This window comes from Sorex araneus, chromosome 3, assembly GCF_027595985.1.
Source record: "Sorex araneus isolate mSorAra2 chromosome 3, mSorAra2.pri, whole genome shotgun sequence".
In the NCBI taxonomy this organism is placed as follows: domain Eukaryota; kingdom Metazoa; phylum Chordata; class Mammalia; order Eulipotyphla; family Soricidae; genus Sorex; species Sorex araneus.
Window position 1 is genome coordinate 159,254,540 of NC_073304.1, and position 18,438 is coordinate 159,272,977.

Here is an 18,438-nt window from a genome sequence, read left to right on the forward strand (position 1 = left end):
AGTCATCTGGCCAAAACAGTTTCAGACCTGATTTTTTTAAATATCAAGTAACATATTTAAGAAGATCTATAAAACCCCAGAGGTATAAGTTCAAAGAAAACCACATGTAGGCATATCATAGTAAAACTTCTGGAAACCAAAGAAAAAGAAAACCTTAGAAACAGCTACAGGAAAAGGATATATCACCTTCAAAGGAGAAGCTGTAAGACAGAAAGCACCTTTTTCTATAGAAAAAAATGGAAATCAGAGGGCAACATAATGATATTATAAATGCTAAAAGTGCAATTCCTACCCTGGAGTTCTATACCCCATGAAAACAAACTTCAGAAATAAAGACAAAATAAAGACTTAAAAGAAAATAAAAATAGAGGTATTTTTTAATAAGAAAACCTACAGAGAAATAAATTTTATAAGAGACTGTTATGCAGAAGAAATATGGTCTCAGATTGGTAGTGTTAGTGGTGTGGGAAAATTGTGAATGTTTGTGTTAAACTAAATGGTTACTATGTGAAATCATAAAAATATTCTATGACAGTCAGCATATGTAAAATTAAAACACATGAAAACAGCACAAAAGTCAATAGGAACATAAAGTGTTCCAAAGTACATACATCAAGAATAGTTTTAGTTTAAAAAGCAAATGTTAGACTTTGACACATGAAAGATGAATGTCACAATCTTTGGAACAATAAACATTGGAAAACAATACAAAATAGAAAAATGAATTTTGATAATTCTAAAAGGAGGAGGAAAAGTAACAGAAAAAAATCTACACAAATATAAAGCAAATAATACCACTATCCATGTAAGATACGATCGACTGATTCAGAACCTCCATGACTGTGTGAGGAATGCCGAGAGTGAGAAAGCCACAAAAAGATGCTTGTCTTTTGAAATTCTCGAGCTCATTTGCCAATATGGTCTGGCATGAGCCTCAGGCAATCACAAGCTAAAGTTTAAGCTCGCAAAGCTGTGCAGAGAAGCAATAAAGGAAGACCTCAAAGAGAGAAGAGCATCACTGTTGACTGATGTGGCAGAAGCCGGGAAAAGTACTCGCAACACCCACCTGTACTTCACCAACTACAAGACCAAGATGACTGCCCTCCGACATTCTGATGGATCTATCACATCTTCCAGAAGGGCAATGGTGAAGGTTATCCACGACTTCTACTCAGATCTCTTTGATAGCCACGTCTACCTGCGCACATACCAAAATCCACAGGATAGATATGCCATTCCCAGTGTTCTCCCTTTCAAAATCCGACATGCCATTTTGTCGGTAAAGAAGCGTACAGCATCTGGTCCAGACAAGGTCAGACCTGAACACCTGAAGAATCTGCAGACAGTACTCATCAATACACTGGCTCGGCTCTTCACATGCTACCTGTCTGAATGCAAGTTTCCATCCCAGTGGAAAACCAGCAGAACGATTCTGTTGTACAAGAAGGGAGACATCAGCAACTATCGCTCAATATGCATGTTGTTCCTTGTTTAAAAGTTTTTCACTAGAGTCATCCTGAATTGTATTGGCAGAACACTAGATGAAGGACAACCATGCAAGCAAGCTGGGTTCTAAAAAGGATTCAGAACTATTGACCATATCACATGGTGACCAAGCTCATTGAGGTTTTGCGAGAGTTCGAGGTGCCACTCAGTCTAATGTTCATTGATTTAAAGAAGGCCTTTGATTCTGTTGAGACTGAAGTGGTCATTGAAGCCCTAGCCAAACAGGGTATTCAAACTCAGTACATCAGGATCTTCCATGAGCTGTATTACGGATTCACCACCAGGATCTCACCATTCTACAAGGAAGTCATCATCAACGTAAAGAGAGGGGTTTGGCAGGGTGGAACCATTTCACCGAAACTTTTCAGTGCCACCCTCGAGAATGTCATCACGATGACTGGAATGGGAAAGAATGGGAGTGAAGATAGATGGTCTGCAACTACACCACCTTCACTTCGCTGATGACATTGTTCTCATAACACCAAACATTAGCTAAGCGGCACAAATGCTGGCCGACTTCAACCGTCAGTGTAGAAAGGTTGGATTACATCTCACGAAGACAATGTTCATGAGAAACAAACTAGTTCCTGACGTTCCATTTGCTCTCAACAGAATGAACATCTCCGAATGCAGCAGTTATGTGTACCTGAGTCTAGAATGCAACATGAAGAACGACTTGGTACCAGAACTGCGCAAGAGGAAGAGAGTGTCGTGGAACACCTTCAACAGCGTCAAAGAAGTTATTAAGAGGATGAAGAACCTCTGGCTCTGGGCACATCTTTTCGACTCCACCATTGTTCCTGCACTAATATACACCTCAGAGACCTGGGCCCTACAAAAACAGGATGAGAAAGCTATTCAGGTCTCCCAAAGAGGAATTGAAAGAGCTATGCTTGGAGTATCATGTTTCACTCAAATGAGAGAAGAAATCCGGAGTTCCGACCTCTGTTGATGATGGAGGATCAGGGATGCTGCTTTGTTTGCCAAGGTGTTGAAAATCAGATGGGCAGGACACGTGGTGTGATTCGGAGACGACCGATGGACTAGAGCTATTACCAACTGGATTACGGGACGTCAAAAGAATGCCTGGCTGCCCACCTACAAGATGGTAAGACTTCTTTGTCAAGACCCCAAACCAATGGTTTGAGGCTCTTTGCAGTCCTGGAGGGAGCAGACACTAGCACATGACAGGGATGAATGGAACGTTTCTGGTACCTGCTCAAGCAAATCGATGAGCAACAGGATGACAAGTGATAGAAGTGATCCATGTAAAATAAGAGACTATTAATCTCATTAAATGTCGAGGTCTAAATACTTTCATATATTAAGGGTGTAAAAGAGTCATCAGATTAGATTGTATTAAAACCACTATTTACAAATGACACAATGTAAAGGTACGAACACCAAAAATTCATAAATAATATGAAAGAGACAATGGCTGATGGTACAGCAGGTGAGGCATTTGCCCTGTACACTGCCAATCCTAATTCAAATCCCCAGTACTACACCCAAAGGAAAATAACACTTTTTTGGAATGATCCCTGAACAGAGAGTAGGAGAAAGTTTTGAGCAACACCACATGAGGCCCCAACCCAAAATAATAATAATAATAATAATAATAATAAATAGTGAAACAATTATAATCCTATGCAACAACACGTGAGGCCCCCAAACCAAAATAATAATAACAGTAATAATGAAATAATTATAATCCTAAGCAACACCACGTGAGGCCTCCAAACCAAAATAATAATAAAGATAGTAATCACTGTATCACTATCATCCCATTGCTCATCGATTTGCTCAAGTGGGCACCAGTAACATCTTCATTGTGAGACTTGTTGTCACTGTTTTTTGGCATACCGAATATGCCATGGGTAGCTTGCCAGGCTCTGTTGTCACAGAGGGTAAGGTGTTTGCCTTGCACTCGGCCAACCCAGGTTCAATTCTCCGCCCATCTTGGAGAGCCCTGCAAGCTACTAAATAATAGTAATAATTAAATAATAAATAAAATGATACAAACAAAAATACTGGGTAAATGTTCAGTGAAAACACTAACCAAATTTTTAAAAATAGTTTTGATTGAAGGACACACAGGTAAAACTAATATAATATCAGAAACTGAGACTATAAAATAAAAAGAAATACAACAAAATACACAAAAAGTATAATGGGAGTCCACTTACCATGACAATATACCAGTTCTAAACTTGCACGTGTCTAAGAGCATACACTGCAAATGTTTAAAACAATAAATGCACAAAAAGGAAAAATAAGCAAAAATAAAACCATAAGAGATTTCAATATATTTCACTTAGTATCTAATAATGAACAGACATAAAATTAGAAAGTTGTGATTTGCATAACATAGTTAAGAAAATGACCGTAATTGAGATGCAGTGACCACTAGACGAAACAACTAAAGAAGCAGTGTTCACATCCAGAGTGGGCACCAAAAATAGACTGTATTTAACATGAGTGCAGGTCTGAACAAAATTTCAAAGGACTGATAACATGCAAAGTCTATTCTTTTATCACAGTGGAAATAATCCATAAATCACTACCAAAATACTCGTCAGAAAATTCACTAAGTGCTTGAAAATTAAGTAAAACATTCCATATTACAATACAAATTAGAATGGATTTGAAACTGCATGAAAATGAAAATCAAATATAGGAAAACTTTGGATCTGCAGCTAAATCTGTACATAAAGGAAAATTTAGTGTTAACTACATATATTGGAAGTATTTTTTTAAACTGAGAGTCATCAGATTAGATACAAATAAAATAGAAGTGAGGAAATAAAAATAAAACTCAACAAAATAAAAGCAAGTATAGAAAAAAAGCTATAAAAATGGATCCAGAAATATATATATAAGAACACATTTATATTGGCATAATTATTAACCTCAGACATTACTGAGATGGTTGGAATCAGTGTCAAATTTGAAAACTTAAAAATGAGTAAATTTCGGGGCCGGAGCGATAGCACAGCGGGTAGGGCGTTTGCCTTGCACGCGGCCGACCCGGATTCGATCCCTGGCATCCCATATGGTCCCCCAAGCACCGCCAGGAGTAATTCCTGAGTGCAAAGCCAGGAGTAACCCCTGAGCATCGCTGGGTGTGACCCAAAAAGCAAAAAAAAAAATGAGTAAATTTCTTATACAGAGGAATAAGCCAAAACTGAATAAAGAATTAAAAACCAAATATTTCTATACACATTACAGAAATTTACCCCAAATGACATATGGTCACTGTCACTGTCATCCCATTGCTCATCAATTTTCTCAAGCAGGCACCAGTAACGTCTCCATTATGAGACTTGTTATTACTTACTGTTTGTGGCATATTGAATACACCATGGGTAGCTTGCCAGGTTCTGCCGTGTGGGAAAGATACTCTTGGTAGCTTGCTGGGGCCAGGCTCTAGGAGAGGGGCGGAGGAATCAGACCTGGGTTGGCCATGTGCAAGGCAAACGCCCTACCGCTGTGCTATAGCTCCAGCCCAATGAGAAATTGACCAATAAAAAAAAAAATCAGGTCCAGATGGCTTCACCAGTCAATTCGTCACATTTTAATGAAGGAAATAGCACCTATCTTTCAAAAAATCATTGAGGGAAGACAGAGAAAACACTTTCTAGAAGAAGACATTTTCTGGACACAATAGTTTTGGGAGCAGTACTCAGAGGTACTCAGAGGTGCCAGGGAACAAACCCCAGACTCGAGGCATGCCAGGAATGTGCTCTGCCACTCGAGCCACACTCCAAGCCCCCGAAGAAAGTTTTATTTTCTTTCTTTTGTTGGAGAGGTTGGGCCACCGCTAGCAGTTCTCAGGACTGACTTCTGGCAGGGCATGAAGGTGCCAGGGATCAAAACCGGGTCAGCCACACATAATGTCTACTCACACTACTCTCTCTCGACTGCTCCCCCACTCGCCCAAGAAAATTTCTTAAAGGTTCTTTAAAAGGTATCAAAAGAGCTAGAGAGCTAGCACAGTGGGTAGCCACTTGCTTGCGTGCAGCTGACTTCGATTTTATCTCCACTATCACGTACGATCCCTGGGTACCAGCAGGAGTGATTCCTGAGCACAGAGCCAGGAGGAAGCTGCAGCAAAGCTGAGTGTGATCCAATACCCAATATCCCCCCCACCCCAAGAAAAGAAACAGTATCAAAGAATATAAAAGTCATCATAATTGGAAGAAATTCTGTGAATAGGAAAAAATAGACCATTTACCTTATGAATACAGGTGCAACATTTTTAAACAAAATATAACAAATCAAATTTAGGACTCTCAGATCGCAGTAAGACTGTTCCTGAAAGGCACGATTGCTCACATTTTTAAAAACCAATCAATTTAATTTTCTACATTCACAGAATATAGACGAAGGAAGAAACAGGATCAACCTCATGCACATATGTTATTGAAGGGAATTCAATAAAAACTCATGATTGCCAACACAAAAATGCAATCATGGACTGCAAAGACAGCTGTGGTAGAGCACATGTCGAATGTGCAACCAAGGCTGAGTTTCATCTGAGCACTGCGGGACCCCCAGGCTCTGCTGGGCTGAGCAGTTCCATACTGCAGGACTGAGTGTCCACCCGTCAAGCCTGCACTTCCTGCCTCACCAAGCATGACAGGGAGAAGCACTGGGACCCCTGAGAATCACTGGGGTTTGAGGGCCCTATGAAAAACAAAACAGGGGCTGGAGAGATGGAACAGCAGGTACTTGCTTTGCTCACAGCTGACGTGGGTTCATAGGGTCCCTTGAGCCTCACCAGGAGTGATTCCTGAGTACAGAGCCAGGATTAAGTCCTGAGCACTGACAGGTGTGGTCCAAAACCAAAATAAGACAAAAGATATGAAAAACCAGAAATATACCCACAAATCCACAATCATCCCTAAGTGTGCAGAGGTGCTTGTCACATATGTTCGGTAGCCATGAGCCACTTCCGTATCCTGGCTGCAGCCACTGCCACCAACACATATATGAAGGAGAGCCGCCAAGCTGATTGGTGATCAGTTGCCGTTTATTCCAATCTCTGTCCCGCTGTTTATTCCATTCTCCCTGCCTATTCCATAGCACTGAGTGCCCCATCCCAGCCTTACACTGCCCCTCATTCCATAAACAATCATCTTAGATTTACTTCTTAATCTTTCTAGTGAATTTGTGTGAACACTGTAAGAGATATATTAAGCTTATAGGGTGGCGCTCTTGGGAACATCTCGCTATAGATCCCAGACTACAGTCCTTGGGCCAGATTAGTCCTTCCTAATCCCTGCAGGGTCCTTGTCTAGTCACTTCTCTTTGTATTTGTCCATGACAAAAGTTAAGTGCTCTTAACTTATTGCAAGTTTTATGATGTTTGGCCTGTCCCTTTCAATACCAGGGTATCTTACAGCTTGCCCTGGGTCCATCCAAGTCCCTTTGTCAGGACCCTGATTTTGGGCTGCTAAGGTACTAAGTGCAATGGAGGCTTAAGTCAAGTAAATATGACAGATGCCCAGGAGTAAATGTTCAGAGTCAATTAACTCCCAAGTTATAAAAGCATAGTACTAACTGTCTTCCTGTGTCTATACAAAAAGGAAGTTGCTCTAAAGTAAACTATGCTAAGGACATAAGAAAAAGAGAAAAGCAATATTTCACTTACAAATACAAAATCCAGATCTCTGAAGAATCTGACTTTACAAGTCACAGGTTCTGGTTAGGGGATATGAGTGACTAACAGATAGGGGAAGCAGAGCACAAAGGAGAAGTTAAAGCTGAATACTATCGAAATGGAAGTGCTCAGGAGCACTGTGATGGGTGTTACTCCATAAACCTAAACTTCTTGTCTTGGAGGAGAAAGGGCGGAGGAGAAAGGACAAACGAATGTTGAGAAAAATGTTCTTAACACAGAAATTACAATTTCTAAAAAAAAAACTACAATCAACACCAGATTTTAGTGTCATTTTAAGATGCTTCTCCCTTGAGATCAGAATAATGGTGTCTGGTATTTCACTTCAATTCACCATGGTAATGGTCATTCTAGTTTGTATAATGCACACAAAATGAATTAAAATTAAGTATCAGAAGAGAAAACCAAAATGGTCATGGCAGGCAAAAAACACGTATTAGGCACTTTATTTTTTGGTTTTTGGACCACACTGGTTATGTAATGCTCAAGGCTTACACATGTCTCGGTGCTCAGGGATCACTCCCAGGGGTGCTTGGGGACCATATATGGTGCTAGGGATGGAGCAGAGTCAGCTCTAGGGAAGGCAAAGACCTTCACCCCTGTTCTACCTTCTGACCTTGCACTGGACACTTTAAAGTCATCTTTGGATTAGAATTAAGAGGATCTTTGTGACTGAGGCATCTTTTCTGCCAGCCTGAGACTGTGGGTCTCATGCCCCTTGCCACCATATGTGTGGACACAGCCCTGCAACTCTGCTGCTATTGAGCCTGGCGGCCCAGCTCTCTGACACTGCAGGTGATCTCTGGCCACACCAAAAGCAAGTGTGCACAATGATCCCCATCCAACAGTACATCCTCTGTGAGCACCACAATTCTAAAGATACATGACTGCTCAGGAAACAGCCACCTGAGTGCCACAATAACGTGTGTGATTCCCCCTATCTCCCTGGTCTTCAGGGAGCCTGGCAATCATGCCAGAGAACTCCCTCTGGCACCATATATGTTCCTAATGGCTATGATCCAGAGAGACTCACAAATAAATCTCAGAAGAGAGTTACAAGCTTCACAGATGCCTCCTAACCCCCAAATTACCATCCAGTTAAAAATTTAACTCCAGCACTATCCCCCTATTAAAATTTTTAGAATTCCTAGAGCAACATCTCATACTTTACACCACTGATGTACCAAGAGTAGCACACCACATTTGATGGAGTATAAAGTAGAAGACAACTGATTTCATCCCAATTAAAAAAAAAACAATATTAGCACACAAAGGCTCAACCTGTAACAACATGTTAGTAATTTCTTATACAAGGGCATAATGGCTCCAGGGTGAGATACAATATTCTTCATATACTTTCATCTAAAGAAAATTTCTTGGATCATTTTAGTGGATTATTCATAACAAGCAATGCAAAATAAATTATTTAGGTCCGGTTATTGGGGCAGGCTTGGATGGTGGTTGGAAAATTCGAAATAGTGGTGGTGGGAAGATGTAATGGTGGTGAGATTAGTGTTGGAATACTGAATGTAATAAATTATTGTGAACAACTTTAAAAAGAGAAAACAAATAAAAATTTAAAAAAATAAAGTTTGTGACTCCCAGTGAACACAACACTGTGTGTTAGACTCACAGAGAACCAGACCCCTTTGAGCACAAAGGTCAAATGTGCAAGCTGCAAGACAAATGTGCAATCCCTCCAACGCAAACATAGGCAGGACCTTCAGGTAGCATAGCAACAACCTCAACAGAACGAGTGGATGGAATTGGAATGAAACAATAATGCACAAAGATATGAGGTATAAATGAAAAATACCCCTTGATTTTCCCTGCATCAGCAAAAATCAATTAGAACATAAAATAGAAGCCCTACTATATACAAGAGCATGAAAGAAGCATCAAAAAGTAATAAATGTAATGAAAGGTATCGAAGGCCTCTATTCATAAAACTCAAAGCATGATAGAGGGAAATTAAAGATGACCAAAGTGAGTGCAAGAATAAAGTGTTTATGGATTGGAAGAGACAGTCCTGTAAGGATGTCAATTCTTCCCAAGCCAATCTATATTTTCAAAGACACTTCAATTAAAATATCAGCATTGCTTCTCTTTTTTTTAAATGAAGGTGTTTTTTATTTCTAAAAAATGTATAGCGAGTACATGGAATTTATATGGGAATGCTTAAAGATCTGAGATAAAGTTGAAATACTTTGTACTAAGAGATATTGATGGTATTTCTTAAAAAAATAAAGAGGCAGTATTGGCACTATTGAAACAACATATCCAAGGGCGGAGTAAAGATTAGACCCAGAGGATGGAGAGATCATACAGTGGATAAAGTGCTTGCCTGAAGGTGTGCTGGGGACAAAGCCAGGGCCTCACACATGCAAGGTATGGGTACTTGTGCTGCACCCCTGGCCAATCAGGTGAAGATATATGTAATGTATATGCAGTGTTTGTGTGTGTGTGTGCACGCGCACACATGTGTTCGAAGCAGAAATAAGTGTAACACTCTCAAGCATCCACAAGTAAAATACAAAATAAATCTAATAAATTGAGCAGAATATGAACCACAAAATAAATAGCCACATTGGGGCAAGAGTAATAGTACAGGGGCTAAAGTAAACACCTTGCATATGGCTAAGCTGGGTTCCATCCCTGGCATTTCATATAGTCCCCGGAGCCCACCAGAAGTGATCCCTGAGCACAGAGCCAGGAGTAAATCCTGAGTCCTGTGAGTGTGCTTTCCCTCTCCACCCCTGCCCCCCCCCCAAAAAAAAAGAAAGAAAGGAAATAGCCGTGTAACCTACAAACATTAGAAAAGCTGCTTGGGAGACCGGAGAAATAGTACAGGAGTTAAGGCACTTCCCTTGCATCCTGCCAAACCTGATACAGCATATTGTTCCCTGAGTCCTGCCAGGGGTCACTCCTGAGAACAGTCAGGAACAGTCTCTGAACACTGCTGGGACGTATCCCCAAACTAAAACAAACAAAACCCCACAAATTGTCAGACTGCTAAATTTCATTAGTTATTAAGTGAAAACAAACGAAGGCTACAATTAGGTTAACATAGATACACCCCGGAGAATGGCTAATGCTAAAAGCAGAGAGACACCTAGAGAGTAACCAGTGGGTGAGAACATGTGCCTAATGTAGCCTGACTACTCAGGCAAATGTAAAGCAGCTCAGTCAATTTGCAAATGTTGGCAGTATTTACCAAATCTTAATAGAAACTTAATCTCTTACCAAGCAACTCCACATGCAAATTGATTCATCCTCCCCAAATGTATCCAAGACCCAAAGACTCACACTGAAGACCTTTTCATAGAAACAACCTTCTCCATAAATAAAACAATACTTACTTGTGACATACACATAAAATAGAATATGATACCAAAGTGCAAATAAATAGACTGCAGCTCCACAGGTAATGATATAGATGCATCATATTGACATAATATTGAATGGAAGAAGCCAATTTAAAAAGCTCTAATTATATTCATGCAAAGGTCAAGAGCATGAAAACAATCTATGGCGATGTGCATCAGAATAAGGTCACCTTTGTACCTGGAAAATACTGGTTCTCCTATGAGAAAATGTTTTTGTTATTTGTGATGATTCCTAACTTGATGCATGTGGCCGTTACACAGAGAAGCCCACAGAGAAAGCACCCACCACTCTGCACACTTAATATCTCTGTCCTTATATTTGTCATAATTCATTAATAACATTAGCAAAGGTTAAAATTGATGGCAATGGAAGAATATCTTCAAAGGAATGAAGACAATCATGTCTGATCTTTAGTTCTTTATGCAGCCAAATTAAAGATCAAGATTGAAGGCAGAATAAAAGCATTTTCAGATGCAAAAGTCTCATTTAGATGCCATCTCTGTGTGCCAGTAAAGCCAGGAAAAAGAACGGTAGCCAGAGAATTCACCATAAGAAAATTTTAGAGGAAATCTCAGGGAAATTGCATAGATACACATAAAGTGGAAAAGTCAACTTCAGACCTTTCTTATACACACCCAGGAAACTACTATGAATGGTTTCAGGGAGACATTTAAGGAAAGAAAGAAAGGATCAGTGAACCAGCAGGCCTGGCAGGGAAATTTGGATAAACTGACATTCCATGAAGCTCTTATATGAGATCTGAAAATGTTTGGAAAAAATATTCAAGGAAATATAAGGGTGTGGGTGGACAAGTGTTAATGTCTTTGAAACTTTGACTTGTTTTACAAGAAAAGGGCTGTAGTGACAGTATCTGCTAAGACACCATAGTAAATGGCATTTTCACAGCCATAAAAACCAGCATGATGAACCTCAAAGGGAATTAATATTGAAATGGTATTGTTTTCCAAAGGGATGGAGTGGAAGGGAAATTTACTAGAATTACAACACTATGTAGTTTGTTGACAATGTCTAATATGATGAATAAGAAGACTGTAGCAAAAACATAATAAATACATATTAATATAAAAACAAGAAAAACAGCTTATAGAGTTAAAATGAGTTTTCTATAGGACATAGGAAATTGATGAGGCATGATAAAGATGGAGAACTGCTGGTTCTTTTGTTGCTATCGTGGCGATCTTTGAGAACCTTTAGATCTTTTTAAAAATATGTCTATGAGGGGCTGGAGCGATAGCACAGTGGGTAGGGCGTTTGCCTTGCACGTGGCCGACCCAGGCTTGATTCCCAGCATCCCATATGGTCCCCTGAGCACTGCCAGGAGTAATTCCTGAGTGCAGAGCCAGGAGTAACTCGTGTATCACCAGGTGTGACCCACAAAGCAAAAACAAAATAGGTCCATGAGTTTGCTTAAACATATAATTAACAGTAAAGATAAAAGAAAACAAAAATAATACTAATATACTGCATGGCTGACTTATGTATGTGAAGAAATCACAGAGCACAGATATGTCATGATAAAGGACGGGTGGGATAAACTTTTGTTTCTTCACACTTGCACAGGATCCAGAGGAAACTGGCTACCTCTGACCAATCTAACTAATTAGAGCGGGTCTTCATAACTGGAGGTTTTATGGTCCTCTTGGGCCTCCAAGATAATCCAAGGGTACCTCTGATGAAAAACATGTACATGGGGGTTCCTGTATGAGATGAGGGGGCCAAGTGGTATATAACAGGGAGCAAGGGAAGAAATCAAGGCTGGAAAGGGGGCTTACAGGGGAGGAAAGACTGAGAAACCCCGATCTAATATATCTTCAGAGGTCATGTGGAAACCACATTTGTTCCTTTAAAATTGGAGAAACTGTCAGGTTATATGTAAGTATTGATAATTATTTGTACATCTGAGATTTTATTTACCTAATTGCTTCCAAAAATTACCCTTCACATTCCTGCATAGTAAGAGTAAATAGGACCCTTTCTTGAAGATAATAATGTACATGAAATTATAATGATCATAGGCACTTCTTTGCCTAATAGCAACAAATTTTTGATAGGATCTAGTAATTATCACTAAAACCTATATTTAATCAAGAAAATTCCATTTTATTCTCAAGAATGAGATAACTGGACTCATTAAGTGGTGCATCAGGGAAGAATATGATCTCTAATTGTGTTTATGATTAAATTATCGGGTAATAAATAAAATGTGGTAATAGCCTATTAAAAGGCTTAAAAATAGCTAGAGTATGTTATTCCAAGCATAATAGAATATATATTTGTACACATAAATATTTCCATGTGTCAAATATCTGTATTGGATGAAGGGCAACCTTTGGGATTCAAACCATTAATCAACTGGACCTGAAAAATGCTAAAACATCTGAAGGACAGAACAGCAAAATAAAAATAATTGATTAATGCAAATTTCAAGAGGCAACAGTCTCTCAACCTGAGCTTTTAACATCAATGAAGACCAGGATTTCATGCCTTTATTTTTGATACCACATGAATGCTGTGTAGAGAGCCTCTGTCTCCACATGCAGCGATTGAGGAGGAAGTATTGCCCTCACTCTTCTAAATTGCTGAGTCTCACTATTATCTAGGTCATGCTTTTCCTAGAGGTAAGTTGATGTTGGTTTGGAGACCTGGGGTGTTTGTTGAAGAATAAATAAACTAAAGTGCTTATCATCTGGGCATGAGTTTCTTTCTCTGTATTATGCACTGTACGTGGACAACTCAGAAAAAACCGTAATGATCCTGAGCATCATGTCGAGTAGCACCAAATGGTACTGTGACAAATATATTCCAGCCAACATCTTCGTCTTTCTAGTTTTATCACCAAATGTATGGATCCAGTATATGTTCACATACATGCTTAAGGAGAATGAAAAATATGGGAAAACTTGACCTTGGGTTCCGATTCTACTATTTATTTGTCTATTTGACCATGGACACATCAGTAAAATCTATAAGAAGCTGTAAAGAATACTAGCTTACCCACATGGTACAAGCATTGAAAAGTTTCCAAAGAAAGACTGTATCTCAAAACTGTTATAAAGTACAATCACTGCTTGATATTAGTTTATCTTCAATCTTTCACCAGGTCATTCGTTTTTAGCTTTGATTTACCTTCTCCCTTCACATGAGGCATTCACAGCATTTAGAGCTGTCCCCCAAGGCTCCTTACCATTGGAGGCCAAGTCAATATCACTTCAGCCATGGGATTCCATGCCCTATTTTCTATTCCCCATGTGTCTCTTCACACAATTTCTCTCACAATTATATTTTCTCATATATTTTCTTTTTCTTCTGATGGACTTATTTTCATCTATTTGTCTCCCATTCGTTGCTAAAAATACTCACTATTCCACCTAGGTCTTTAATGCCTTTATCTCATTTCCCCCTCTTATATTTCCCTGCAGTACCATGAACAGACACACAAAAACCAAACTTGTGAAAGATTGGCTTGTGTTCAGTGAAATCTTTACAGTGTGGTGCTTACAAAGAGCTCTGCATCTTTCTCAGGGACCCCAAATGTCTAACCTGCTCCACTCATATATCACTGGCCCAGGACTCACTGGTGGAGGCCATACAGGCCCATTTTATGTTCTAAACATACTTTCATTCTCAATCTTTTCTCACATACACACATCACACATACACACATCTCTTAATTCCAGTTTCTCAGTTCCATTCAAAGAAAAAAGTCACTATGTAGGTTTAAGCTCTATTGATAATGCTTTTGGAAGTCTCCGGTTTTAGCTCTTTCTGCTTACCAGTCAAATTGATAGACTACCAAACTGTTTCTGGCATACTGGAATATAGGTTCTGCCAGTGGGTACACTTTTCTCACACACATACGTGTGTGCATCATGTGTAGAAAAGTTCATGTGAAATGGACAAGATGCTATCAAATTTAACAAACTACTTGCCTAAAAGCACTAGGGACCCAAAAAGGATTCCTTTCTCGCCCCTAACTCACACTGCAAATTTGTGGGGTCAGTGAAAACTCACCTGTGCCTAATGGTCTCCTAGAGTGATTCCACAGCCAACTTCGTAATCCATTCCAATGTTTAACAACTTTCACCCCTCAAAAAATTATTTTTAAGACAAAAAAGGCAACCTACAGAGGGTGTGAATAATTCATCTGCTTCTGCATTTACATACTTCACTATTTGGATGAATTCTCTGATTGTTAACTTTTCATCTTTTGTTGTTTTTAATTAATGCAGAATTAATACAGGTGGTATTGTTTGAGAAAAAGGAAGAGGATTCTTACTTCTAAAGGTGGGTTCCCAGAGACATAGCAACAAATCCCAGAAGACACCACAGAGCCGGAGATCTCTCCGGGCCCCGTATTGAGCCAATTTCACCGGGGCACCCCAGATGGAGCAGGTGCAGTTTCCCCACCTACTCCAGATGGAATCCCGGTGACCAAGAGCTTCCATAAGCAAGGCCCCGATATGTAAATTTCCATGCCGCATGGCAGTATAAATGCTGGGCTGTTCCTCCCCACCTTCCCACTTGCTTGTCAACCTGGATGTCACACCCAATATGTGCCTCTGGGCGCCATTTTAGCGCACCAATAGCCCTGGTCCAGAGACACCCAATTCAATCCCAAAATGGATTAGTGCCCTATAGAAATGTCTCTGGAACTCAACCATTTACAATCTAGGATTCCAGAGCTTGTGGCTGCAATACCCAAGATATTCAAAATGAGCAACAGACAATAAATGATCTAGCATCTGCCCCTGGCAGGCAGGCTTGAATAGTGGTGGAAAAATTCGAGCAAAACATAATGCACAAAAGTAGAGAGACAGTATTGGGGAAATTGTCTGCCATTGAGGAAGGATGAGGACAGGGATGGTGTGTGTGTGGGGGGGGGTGGTATACTGGGGACACTTGTGGTGGAAGTGCGCACTGGTGGAGGGATGGGTGTTCGATCATTGTATGGCTGAATCTCAAACATGAAAGCTTTGTAACTGTATCTCACAGTGATTTAATTAAAAAAAAGTAATGTGGAGTTCATGCCCAATTCAAACATCTTAATCAATGGCTGAATTAATAACAGTACTCCTACATTTAAAAAAAAAGAAAGAGGGGTTTCAATATTGGACTTAACACCAGAGATGCTTCTTCCATTTTGAACATAAACTCTGCTTTGACTCAAATTCCTAGTTTAGCACTCAATTAACTAACAGTGACACAGAAACACTCACATACCACTTTATTTTAAACCATATTTCACATTTTCTCAGTGTTTGAGGGATGCCATGCCATGTGCGATACTATTTCCCTGCAGCAGGAAATATGTCAAGAACAAATAGCAGAGGAAACCAGGATTCCTCATTCTACTTTAATTTTCCCTTATGATTTGGATTGGGCCTGAATAAGTCAAGTCAATTTGCATGGAATGGTAAGACTCAGTCTGCTATAATAGAAAAATACTGTTGTAAGAGTCCCCATCTTGGGGAAAGAAACAAACATTATTAACACTAGTTCTTCAAGACACTCAACCTCCAACATCTCCCAAGTAAACATAAGTAGATGGTTCCATCAATCCGGATTTTTTAAATGCAATTATGGGGGACTCCTGAATGGAAAGAGTCATAATGTGTGTTCACAAATTATACTCTTATAAAGCCAGCAGATTTTTCCCTTCCAAGGAACATGACTGTGTAAAACATAGTATTAAGCTTTCTCATGTAAGATCCACTATTTTGTGAGCCAATCCATCATCTATTTCTCATTTTATTCTTCTGTCTCTCTTACCTAACAAGATTCCAAGGCTGTTCAAATGAAGGCATGCTGAGCACTCAGCTCTTGGTACCTTGGAAGGGGCTGTTCTTGTTACCTTGGAAGGAGACCTGCCCCCTTTCTCATTCAAGATTAAAAACAAACAAAAACTAAAACAAACAAACAAACAAAACTTCCCAGCCTCAGCCTCTTTAAGCAGTCAATAACAGAAGGGGAACTTTTGGAAACATGGTGGAGCATAGGAAGGGGTCTCTGACTCTCCTCCCAAGAAGGATGTAACTGAGTTAAGTCATGAGTTCAGATTTCACAGAAAAAACACAAGAATTGATTCTCCAAGTAAAAATCAACTGAGCCAGACCAGTTTATGATTATACTGAAGTAGCTTTGCTATACTGTTGGTTATCTATCATGAAATTTTAATATCGAAGTACTTTTCTTCTGATCCCAAAACAGCATGTATCTCTTGAAACGCAAATTCATCTGAATATCAGACTAAGCAAAACCACAAAAAAAGGGTTTTTAGGGGCTGGAGCAATAGTACAGCGGGTAAGGCGTTTGCCTTGCATGTGGCTGACCCGGGTTCGATTCCCAGCATCCCATATGGTCCCCTGAGCACCGCCAGGGGTAATTCCTGAGTGTAGAGCCAGGAGTAACCCCTGTGCATCACTGGGTGTGACCCAAAAAGCAAAAAGAAAGGGTTTTAAAAAATGAAAATGCTATTATTTTGCTTGGAAGCCAACTATAAATGACTTAGCACCAACTATAAATCACTTTGCACCCTTTCTGCTAGAACAGATCACTAACTATGGGCACCAAGTTTAGGGAAAAGTTTTAATGGTAATTCTATGCCACAGAACTAGAACTGGATATGGTACAAATTCCCCTGGATAACAATGTCTGACAATCACTAAACTTTCAAGATACTTCTGATGGTTCCAATGAAAGAACCTCACATGGCAAAGAGGAAAAAGCAGTGAGGAAAACCAAGCCTCCGATGTCCCATTACAAACAGTCCACTCATTTGACCATTTTTATGTTATTACCACCTAGGTGACTTAGAAATTCAGCCACTAAGTAAGGGTGCAAATATAGCCACTGTATCATTATTGTGAGTGCTACTGAGCCATCTCTAAGTGTGTATGTTGGTACAAATATGTGTATTATATCTTCACTTATACTTGAAAAATGAATTGGCGGTTGACTAATTTCTCATTTGTAGACCAGGGTCTTACTTGTTTCCTTCCATATCAGAATATTCAGATTTTTATCTCTGGTAAGTGGTATGACATTACATTTCAGAAAAAAATTTAGATGTTCTTTTACTTCTAAAATTCTAGCTTTAGAAGAATTTGTCATTGCCAAAGGCCAGTGACTGCTGTGTCTCGCATTCTTTACTTTTTTAAAGAGAATTTTTATCTCATATTAATAATTCTCCATATCTTATGTTAGGAGGTTTTTATGGGACAGATATGTACCTTGTTGATAGGCTGCTAGACTAGAAAGCATTCCTTGACCTAAGAGCGATATCAAGTACTTGAAATAAGAACCAGATATTGGTCTTGTTTGGGATTTGACCTTCTCTGGGGGATATATTTTCTATATAGGGGGGATTCACTGATTCACATGTGCATTTGGAGGCTGTGGCAGAAATAAATGGCTGCCAACAAATATTCATGCCTCACTACTATTGTTGCTTGTTTTTTGAATTCTGGGAAGTGACTGCCATTCCAGAGAATATATTTTCCAGTCTGTTTTGCATTCTGTTGTACCATAGAACTAGTTCATGCTGATGGGACATGAGCACAGTGAAGAACGCCAATGTCAGTTTGAGGTGACCAGGTAAGCAAGCCACCTCTCCTTTCTCCTATGTCTCATCTCAGTAGGTCAGTAAAGATTCCAAGGCATAGGAGAGTTAAAATTAAAACAATCAAAGCAACCTGAAAGATCTGGGTGGGGGGGCAGGGAGTAGGGTTGGAGAGATGGAAAATGAATAATTGTCATGAGGAGAGCTTTCACCAAGGAGCCACAACTGCTTTCAGTATCAATGTTCTTCCATTTTAATTCAAATCTGGAGGATGTGTTGGTACAAC